The sequence below is a fragment of the Gekko japonicus genome, unplaced genomic scaffold, assembly GCF_001447785.1.
Source record: "Gekko japonicus isolate JY-2015 unplaced genomic scaffold, Gekko_japonicus_V1.1 scaffold441, whole genome shotgun sequence".
NCBI classification, from domain to species: domain Eukaryota; kingdom Metazoa; phylum Chordata; class Lepidosauria; order Squamata; family Gekkonidae; genus Gekko; species Gekko japonicus.
In genome coordinates this window covers 705,822-716,537 of record NW_015172017.1, presented here as the reverse complement: position 1 = coordinate 716,537, position 10,716 = coordinate 705,822, and the positions used below count along the sequence as shown (strand labels likewise).

At 45.6% G+C, this 10,716-nt stretch overlaps 3 non-coding genes across 3 annotated transcripts; 2 read left to right on the top strand and 1 right to left on the bottom strand.

The window, feature by feature from the left end:
• On the bottom strand, positions 1-82 carry TRNAS-AGA. The gene has a single exon. It is a non-coding gene; the product is annotated as a tRNA-Ser (tRNA).
• An 8,127-nt stretch (positions 83-8,209) lies between these two features.
• TRNAI-UAU lies at positions 8,210-8,303 on the top strand. Its single transcript has 2 exons — positions 8,210-8,247; positions 8,268-8,303. It is a non-coding gene; the product is annotated as a tRNA-Ile (tRNA).
• A 427-nt stretch (positions 8,304-8,730) lies between these two features.
• On the top strand, positions 8,731-8,802 carry TRNAG-UCC. The gene has a single exon. It is a non-coding gene; the product is annotated as a tRNA-Gly (tRNA).
• Positions 8,803-10,716: the final 1,914 nt, after the last annotated feature.

Genomic DNA, 10,716 nt, shown 5'->3' with positions numbered 1-10,716 from the left:
CGTAGTCGGCAGGATTCGAACCTGCGCGGGGAGACCCCAATGGATTTCTAGTCCATCGCCTTAACCACTCGGCCACGACTACTTAGTGAAAGATCTTGCTGCACCGTGACTCTTTCCGGAGACACCTACTACATCATTTCTGTCTGGCTGTCATTCACGTTTTCCACCCGCGTTTCATAAAGGCTTTCTGGGAGGTGATTCATTCGCGAGTCAATCTCGAGCCTCCCAACAAAGATCCACAGCAGAGATACTGGGTTGCTTATTCACTTGTTTCCCACACCTCCTCTCCGCCCCTCTTCAAGGAAGCTCAAGGGTGGTTTTTTAAGGAAAGCACAAATACTTAAATAGTCATCAGCACCAATGCAGTTTCATCAGGCACGCGTGCTTTGCGGCTACCAGAAATGTTCTCCACAGTTGGGAAACGAGGGCAGTCATATTTGGGTTCATGAGAAAGGGATGGAGGGATGGAGGGAGGGAGGGAGGAAGGAACGAACGAACGAACGAACGAACGAACGAACTTTGGTTAGGACCAACCAAGCTGACAAGAAACAAAATATGCTGGAAACGTCTGAGTTCACTAGAATTCTTCATCGGGCTGAATAGTTGAAACCACACCACAGACCGAGCGTTGGAGTCACCTAAAGCTAGTTTCCTTCTCCCTCACTCCGAAGTTAAACATCATATGTAGAGTGGGCCCAGCACTGAGCCTGTGATAGACCTCTTCAGATACAACTTAGATTGATACTAGGAGTCAAGGTGTGCCTGGAGATTTAAAGGGGAGAGTATTTCCCCATCGATCTCAATAGATTTTTATTTTTTTTGGACTGGTGAAGATCACACTAGAATGCAAGAAGAGCCCTGCTGGCTCAGACAAATGTTTCTTAATGACCAGAATACTATTACCACAGTGCCCAACCTGATTCCCCTAGAAAGTCTATGAGAAAGACGCAGATGTGGTTGCCTCTTTGAGCAGCTGGAATTCAGAGGTGTATGTTAGGGATCATGGATCACTGCCTTGTCGTGGCGAGGGGGCTTGCGCAGTTCAATGAAGCTGTGGGCTATGCCGTGAAGGGCCACCCAAGACGGACAGGCCACAGCAGAGAACTCAGACCAAGCGTGATCCACCTGGAGAAGGAAATGGCAACCCACTCCAGTATTTTTGCCAAGAAAACCCCATGGACAGTATCAAAAGGCTAAAAGATATGACGCCGGAAGATGAGCCCCTCAGGTCGGAAGGTGTCCAATATGCTACTGAGGAAGAGCAGAGGGCAAGTACAAGTAACCCCAGAAAGAGTGAAGCGGCTGGGCCAAAGCCGAAAGGACCCTCAGTTGTGGATGTGTCTGGTGGTGAAAGGAAAGTCCAATGCTGCAAAGAACAATACTACATAGGAACCTGGAATGTAAGATCTATGAATCAAGGTAAGCTTGACGTGGTCAAAAATGAGATGGCAAGACTGAACATCGATATCCTAGGAATCAGTGAACTAAAGTGGACAGGAATGGGCGAATTTAACTCAGAAGACCATTATATCTACTACTGTGGCCAGGAATCTCGTAGAAAAAATGGTGTGGCCTTTATAGTCAACAAGAGAGTGCAAAAGGCAGTACTGGGATACAATCTCAAAAATGACAGAATGATTTCTGTCCGATTCCAAGGCAAACCATTCAACATCACAGTAATTCAAGTGTATGCCCCAACCACTGATGCAGAAGAGGCTGAAGTAGACCGGTTCTATGAAGACCTACAACACCTCCTAGAACTAACACCAAAAAATGATGTCCTCATCATCATAGGGGACTGGAATGCTAAAGTAGGAAGTCAAAAGGTAACTGGAATAACAGACAAGTTTGGCCTTGGAAAGCAAAATGAAGCAGGGCAAAGGTTAACAGAGTTTTGTCAAGAGAACACACTGGTCATAGCGAACACCCTTTTCCAACAACCTAAGAGGCGACTCTACACATGGACATCACCAGATGGGCAACACCGAAATCAGATTGACTATATAATTTGCAGTCAAAGATGGAGAAGCTCTATCCAGTCAGTAAAAACAAGACCTGGAGCTGACTGTGGTTCAGATCATGAGCTACTCATTGCAAAATTCAGACTTAAACTGAAGAAAATCGGGAAAACCATGAGGCCATTCAGGTTTGACCTAGATCACATCCCTGATGAATATACAGTAGAGGTGAAGAATAGATTCAAGGGTCTGGATTTGATAGATAGAGTGCCTGAAGAACTATGGACAGAGGTTCGTGACATCGTACAGGAGGCAGCAATCACCACCATCCCAAAGAAAAAGAAATGTAAGAAAGCAAAGTGGCTTTCTGATGAGGCTTTACAAATAGCAGAGGAAAGAAGGAAAGCGAAAGGCAAAGGCGAAAAGGAAAGATTTACCCAACTGAACGCAGATTTCCAGAGAACAGCAAGGAGAGATAAGGAGGCCTTCCTGAATGAACAGTGCAAAGTAATAGAAGAAAACAATAGAATGGGAAGGACTAGAGATCTCTTCAAGAAAGTTGGAGAAATCAAGGGAGCGTTCCATGCAAAGCTGGCCATGATAAAGGACAAAAACGGTAGGGACCTAACAGAAGCAGAAGAGATTAGGAAAAGATGGCAAGAATACACAGAAGAACTATACAAGAAAGACCTCGATGTCCTTGACAACCACGACGGTATAATCACTGACCTCGAGCCAGACATCCTGGAATGTGAAGTTAAATGGGCCTTAGAAAGCATTGCTAACAACAAAGCTAGTGGAGGTGATGGTATTCCAGCTGAGCTATTCAAAGTCTTAGAAGATGATGCTGTTAAAGTGCTGCACTCCATTTGCCAGCAAATTTGGAAAACGCAACAGTGGCCACAGGATTGGAAAAGATCAGTATACATTCCAATCCCAAAGAAGGGCAACGCCAAGGAATGTTCAAACTATCGCACAATTGCACTCATATCACACGCTAGCAAGGTCATGCTCAAGATCCTACAAGCTAGGCTTCAACAGTACGTGGATAGAGAACTACCAGAAGTACAAGCTGGGTTTCGAAGAGGTAGAGGAACTAGAGATCAAATTGCCAACATTCGCTGGATTATGGAGAAAGCAAGAGAGTACCAGAAAAATATCTACTTCTGCTTCATTGACTATGCTAAAGCTTTTGACTGTGTGGATCACAACAAACTATGGCAGGTCCTTAAAGAGATGGGAGTACCAGACCACCTCACATGTCTCTTGAGAAACCTGTATAAGGGCCAAGAAGCGACAGTTAGAACCGGATATGGAACAACTGATTGGTTCAGCATAGGAAAAGGAGTACGACAAGGATGTATATTGTCGCCTTGCTTATTTAATATATATGCAGAGTACATCATGCGAAATGCTGGCCTGGATGAATCACAAGCGGGAATTAAGATTGCTGGGGAAAAGATCAACAACCTCAGATATGCAGATGATACCACTCTAATGGCTGAAAGTGAAAAGGATCTAAAGAGCCTCTTGCTCAGAGTAAAAGAGGAGAGCGCAAAAGTGGGCTTGAAGCTCAACATCAAAAAAACTAAGATCATGGCATCCGGCCCCATCACTCCTTGGCAAATAGAAGGGGAAGTCGTGGAAGTAGTGACAGACTTCACGTTCCTGGGATCCCAGATCACCGCAGACTGTGACTGCAGCCATGAAATTAAAAGACGCCTGCTCCTTGGGAGGAAAGCGATGGCGAACCTAAACAGCATGATAAAAAGTAGAGACATCACCCTGCCAACAAAAGTCCGCATGGTCAAAGCAATGGTATTCCCAGTAGTCATGTATGGCTGTGAGAGTTGGACTATAAGGAAGGCCGAGCGCCGAAGAATAGATTCTTTTGAACTATGGTGCTGGAGAAGACTCTTGAGAGTCCCTTGGACTGCAAGAAGAACAAATCAGTCAATCCTCAAAGAAATCAACCCTGACTGTTCCCTGGAAGGCCAGATAATGAAACTGAAGCTCAAATACTTTGGCCACCAAATGAGAAGGGAGCACTCACTGGAAAAGACCCTGATGCTGGGAAAGATTGAAGGTCAAAGAAGACGGGGACGGCAAAGGATGAGATGGTTAGACAGTGTCAGCGATGCAACGAACATGAAATTGAGCCAACTTCGGAGGACGGCGGAAGACAGGAGAGCCTGGCGGGAGATTGTCCATGGGGTCGCGAAGAGTCGGACTCGACTGTGCGACTGAACAACAAATGTTAGGGAAGTTTTCAAAATCCTAATATAACCCCCTCCCCCCCTTTCCTGAGTTCTATCTGGGAGAGAAAAAGATTCACTTAAGGCCTTAGGCTACCAGAGCTTACAGTGTTAATAAGATGATCATCCTGACGCTAGCAAAAGAACAAGCTGGCATACTGAACAAGATTCAAAGTTCTTCTTTCGTAGAATAAAACAGACAAAAGGTCAGGGTTGAATTCCAAAAGAAAGCTCACCAGTCTGGTCTTTAAACATAATTCACTTTTACCCTCCTTTCACAGTACATCTTGCATTCCTTCTAGGGAGAAAAAGGAAACTGCTGGCCCCACTGCTGGCCCTCCTGATGGCCCCTGGTATTTTTTGCCACTATGTGACAGAGTGTTCAACTGGATGGGCCATTGGCCTGATCCAACATTGGCTTCTCTTATGTTCTTATGTTCTTACATACTCTCTCTCAGGGCTATTTTTGGACAGGAACGCACAGGAACGGAGTTCCGGCTGGCTTCCAAGTTGGCCACACCCAGCAGGAACTCATTAGCATAATAGGCCACACCCAACAGCAGGAACTCATTAGGATTGGCTACATTAGGGGTGTGTGGCCTAACATGCAAAGGAGTCCCTGCTACAAAAAAAGGCCCTGGGTTTTGACAACAAACAAGGTAAACAGAATAAGAAGCAAAAGGTGGATGAGCACACTTCTGGTAACATGGGGGTGTGGCCTAATATGCCTAATATGCCAATGAGTTGTGCTGTCAGGGGTGTGGCCTAATATGCTAATGAGTTCCTGCTGTTGGGTGTGGCCTATTATGCTAATGAGTTCCTGCTGGGCTTTTTCTACAAAAAAAGCCCTGCTCTCTCTATATATATTTCACAGGAGAAAGGGATAGAACAGACCCTCGACTGTTCTAAGGATGCTTAGCAATCAGCAGGTCAAAGAACAGGTTTACAGTGCAGGGGTTAGGGGGGATCAAGCCAACATAGGCTCACAACTTAGAAGCCATTATAAAAATAAATTATCTTATCAATATACTGCTCCCAGACATGAAGGTTTACATTACCTGTCCTGACTAACTGCCATGAATTAACCTATCCTCCAGAAATTGAGATCAGGTGTATCCCTGTGCATGTAAAGTACCATCAAGTCACAGTGGACTTATAGCAACCCTGTCGTGTTTTCGAGGCCATCAGAGGTGGGTTGCCAGTGCCTGGATCTGCACAGCAACCCTGGAATCCTTTGTGGTCTCCCATCCAAAGACTCGCCAGAGCCAACCCTACGAGAGCTGATGAAATTCAGCTGGCCTGGGTGGTCCAGGTTGGAGCTAGCCACATCTAAAGATCTCTTAAAGCCACCAAAACCAGTGACAATGGCTTCCACTTGTTAGTTATGCCCTGGGTGGAAAAGCGGTTGCATTAACTTGTCTCCCTCGGTCTGCTGCCCATCAGAGTGGATGGGGACAGCTTTGCCACACTCTATTACTCCGTTGAGCAGGAATAAAAATACTTTGCATCGACTTTATCTGCACCTTTCAGAGAACTCCTGTCATACTGTCTATCAGTGGCTACCAGCCATAGTGGCTAAAGAGAATCTCCACCTTCCCAGAAGGAGTAAACCTCTGAATCCCAGAGCTAGGAGGAGATATCAGGGGAAGGCCTCTGCCTCTGTGCCCTGTTGTTGCCCCTCCAGAGGATCTGGTTGGCCAGTGGCCACTGTGTGAGACAGGATGCTGGACTAGATGCGCCACTTCTTTGATCCAGCAGGCCTCTTCTGACGTCCTTCTGTTCTTAAAATCCCAACTGCTTACGCTTTCCTCATTGTCTTTTCCCACTGTAATTCTGCCATAACTTCCCTAGATGGTTTATTGTCTACATTGATTTCTAATTCTGTAAACCTAGTCCAATTGTGTTGTTCATTGAATGTCTTATGATATTTTTTGTTGTTCAGTCACACAGTCGAGTCCAAATCTTTGCGACCCCATGGACCAGATCATGCCAAGCCTCCCTGTCTTCCGCCATCCTCTGAAGTAGGATGATATTATTTTTTTGAAATTCTGTGATCCTCCTTGAGTCTCTGCAAGAAAGGCAGTCCATAAACAAACAAACTAATAAATAAGGTGCTCTAACCCTTTGGACCATTTGGACTTCCCTTTTCTGCATCGTTCCCAGTGCCAAAAAACCCAATTATTCTCGAAAGCGCTTCGTGGAAACCACTAAGAGCAGCATAACCAGAGTGTAGAAACTTTAGATCGGTTTTCTGTACAAAGTCAGGATGGCTGAGCAGTCAAAGGTGCTGCACTTGTTGCAGTCTCTTCTGAAGGTGTGGGTTTGAATCCCACTTCTGACAAGTAATTTTTTTCATTCCATAGTAAAAAAAAATAAGTGGCACTCAGCTCTGTCATACCGCCCACTCATTCACTAAGCATCTAGCACCTGAATCATAACATTAGAAGCAGTGTTTTACATTTACCCATGGTTGAGTTTACCGGCCCCATCACTCCTTGGCAAATAGAAGGGGAAGTCGTGGAAGTAGTAGCAGACTTCACGTTCCTGGGATCCCAGATCACCGCAGACTGTGACAGCAGCCACAAAATAAAAGACACCTGCTTCTTAGGAGGAAAGCGATGGCGAACCTCAACAGCATGATAAAAAGTAGAGACATCACCCTGCCAACAAAAGTCCGCATGGTCAAAGCAATGGTATTCCCAGTAGTCATGTATGGCTGTGAGAGTTGGACTATAAGGAAGGGCGAGCGCCGAAGAATAGATTCTTTTGAACTATGGTGCTGGAGAAGACTCTTGAGAGTCCCTTGGACTGCAAGAAGAACAAATCAGTCAATCCTAAAAGAAATCAACCCTGACTGTTCCCTGGAAGGCCAGATCCTGAAGCTGAAGCTCAGATACTTTGGGCACCCAATGAGAAGGGAGCCCTCCCTGGAGAAGAAGACCCTGATGCTGGGAAAGATTGAAGGTCAAAGAAGACGGGGACGGCAAAGGATGAGATGATTAGACAGTGTCCTAGATGCAACGAATATGAAATTGAGCCAACTTCAGAGGACGGCGGAAGACCGGAAGGCCTGGCGTGATCTAGTGCATGGGGTCGCGAAGAGTCGGACTCGACCGTGTGACTGAACAGCAACAACAACAAACTAACAAAAGAAAAGGAACCTGTTGCTATGGGCGGAATGTTCTAAAATTATTATTCAGTTATATTCGGTTTGGCCACGACCCCATTTATTTCGGCCTGAAAAAGCGCTCTGTGAAATGTAAAAGCTTGTCATGTCCCGACCAGGCGGTTCAACAAGAGAAATTTCAACATCTGCATTGTCAACGTGAGAATTTCTTTAATTATGTTATGTGTCGTTTGCCTTTCTCGCTGAGAGTCAAAACGGATTACACACGTATTGAAAATTAATATGTCGGCAGACGCAGATGTTGCAGCCTTTAAAAAAGAAAAGAAAAAAAGAATAACCTATAGACACTCGGAGCAAAGCTTAGGTCCAGTGGCACTTTAAGACCAACAAAGCATAATTATGAGTATAAGCTTTCTCTGTTGAAAGGGTTCTGTGTAACTCAAATGATGATATTTGATGTGTTCAAATAAGCATACAGGATTGGGGTTTAAATAAAAATCCACTCTTGCTTCCCCCTGTCGGTCAAGCAAAAATACTGGAGAGTATTCTCCCCCCCCCCCCATCTCCCCGGTCAGCTCAGGCAAAATAACTACACGGTCACAATACGATGAAATCAGAAGCACTTTTAAAGAAGCATGTATTTCTTTGTGCTCCGCTTTCGCCGGAGTAAAATTCCAGGGCATCTTTTGCAAAGGTACCTCTTTACAGAAATTGTTTTTAAAAACAAACAAAACTGCATTGCTTTGAAGGGAAACGATGACTTTGTCCTTTTAAAAGAATTGAAATGAAACTTTCTACGGCCCGCTTGACAACTAACAGTTTTGTGGGCGTCTCTCAAAGGGGAGTGGAAAGGAGCATTTTGCAGAAGGGCTCCAGTGGCGCAATCGGTTAGCGCGCGGTACTTATACAGCAGTACACGACGAAGCAATGCCGAGGTTGTGAGTTCGAGCCTCACCTGGAGCACTAAGTTTTGCTCCCGAAACAGAGTGAAATTGGAGGGCTACACCGCTCAGTCCCGCATTCGACTTTTTGTCTTTGTTAATGTAGGAATCAGCGCGGACTTTAGGATGAAGATCTGTGTTTAGACCATCTTGCTGGAATAAGAAGATAAAGCTGGGGGGGTAAGGGCTGTGGAACATGCGAGTGGATGAGCGGTTTGACTTGCACACAGTGAGGGGCAGGATGGTTTGGACGAAATACGTTTGCTGGACTCAGACGCGGAGGCACCGGGTTTGTCACAAGTCTAGGAAACTTCGATATGAAATTGCCGGAGAGCCACTTTGAAAAATTCAGATGCTTAGTCTACGGCGCCACCATGTGGGAATTCAGAGATATACATTTTTCACGCTGGTTAATAAGGGGTATTTCTACAAAAACAATTTCTATCGCTGCGTTGGTGGTATAGTGGTGAGCATAGCTGCCTTCCAAGCAGTTGACCCGGGTTCGATTCCCGGCCAACGCATATTTTTCTTGGTCTACCCCACTCCTTCTAATTTTTATATTACATTTTCTTCCAGCTGCTACCTCTAGGGTACTGCAAAGTGTTATGAATGTACTGGGCTCATGAAAGAAGGCTGTTATGAGTTATTCAGTCGCCACTGGACTTCTGTTCTATCTTGCTGCAATAGACTATCCCTGCTGCCCCACTGGGAGCAATTTAGAGGGGCCGTTTGAACTCCCTTTACTGTCTCCTAAATATCAGTGTATGGCTGTTCTGGTTGAATTGCACCTTACTGGAAGCAGCTTTATGAGACACTATGGTTAAGAGTTGTGGGGTAGAAAAGTCACTCAATAAACAATAGTGGCTTTATTTATTTGAGGAAATGTATAGGGAATGCAATGATGTTGTGCTTCAAGGAAGCAGGCTGAAGAAGCAGGAAGTCTGAAGAAAGAAGACAACAGCAAACGGCCTCTGCTGGTCTCTTGCCTGGAACAACCCCTGGGTCGGGGTTGCTGTGGGTGATTGTGACTCGATAGTACCGTGTTCTTTCTCACTGAGACCCAAGAAAGATAACAAAACGTGTTTTTTTTTAAGCAATCAGGCAGTATAAAGTATCCAACCAAGGCTGCCAACCTCCAGGTGGGGGCTGGGGGGTCTCCCAGAATTCCAACTGATCTCCAGTTGACAGAAAACAAACAGTTCCTCCAAGAAAAAATGGCCGCTTTGGAGGATTGGTTCTCTTATCTCACAATGAGGCCCCTCTCCTTCCCCAAACCTCATCGTCCACAGGATCCACTCCCCCAATCTTTAGGGATTTCCCAAAAGACAATGCAGGAGGATTGGGATGACCAAACTAGAAGACATTAAGACATGCCGAAAACTCATTATTGTTTTTATTAAAGACATTTCCGTCCCACCTTTTTCACCCTGCTTAGGGTCCTCCGTGGCACTGAACAACAACAAAAATCAAAACGAGCTTTTGAAGGACATGGTATAACACTTTTAAAACAGGGATACAGTCCATCACACCTGGAGTCCTGTGTGCAGTCCTTGAGGCCTCCCTTCAAAAAGGATGTGGACAGAATGGAGCGCGTGCAGAGGAGAGCAACGAGAATGATGGGACCCTGGAGACCAGTCCCTACAATGAAAGGCTGAGGGACTTGGGAATGTTCAGACTGGAGAAGAGGAAATTGACGGGGGACAGTATTGCTCTCTTGAACTATTTGAAAGGCTGACACTTAGAGGAGGGCAGGGAGCTGTTCCGGTTGGCAGCAGAGGATGGGACTTGCAATAATGGGCTGAAATTAAGAGCGGGAAGGCACCGGCTGGACATTAGGAATTTTTTATTATTATTATTATTATTTTACGGTACACATAGTTCTGCAGTGGAATCAACTGCCTGGGGAGGTGGTGAGCTCCCCCTCACTGGCCTTCTTGAAGCAGAGGCTGGATGAACACTTGTCAGGGATGCTCTAGGCCAGTGGTGGCGAACCTATGGCACGGGTGCCAGAGGTGGCACTCAGAGCCCTCTCTGTGGGCACCCGTGCCATCGCCCCAGCCAGGCCCAGACCATCATTAAAGTGTCGAATTCTCTGCCAAATCATTTTAAGTAAATGAAAGCATTTGGGATTGCTTTCCTTACTTTGTTTGGATCATCTTAAGTTAATGTATGAGTTGTTTTTTTCTAAAGTAAAACCTCAGTATTCAGGTTAAATTGCCGTGTTGGGACTTTGCGATAAATAAGTGGGTTTTGGGTCGCAGTTTGGGCACGCGGGCTCTAAAAGGTTCGCCATCACTGCTCTAGGCTGGTTCTGCATTGAGCAGGGGTTTGGACTAGAGGGCCTGCGTGGCCCCTTTCAACTCTGTGATTCTATGATGGAAACTGAGTGAGTGAATGCCAGACCAAACCATTTGGTTTTCACCCACTGGCAAAAG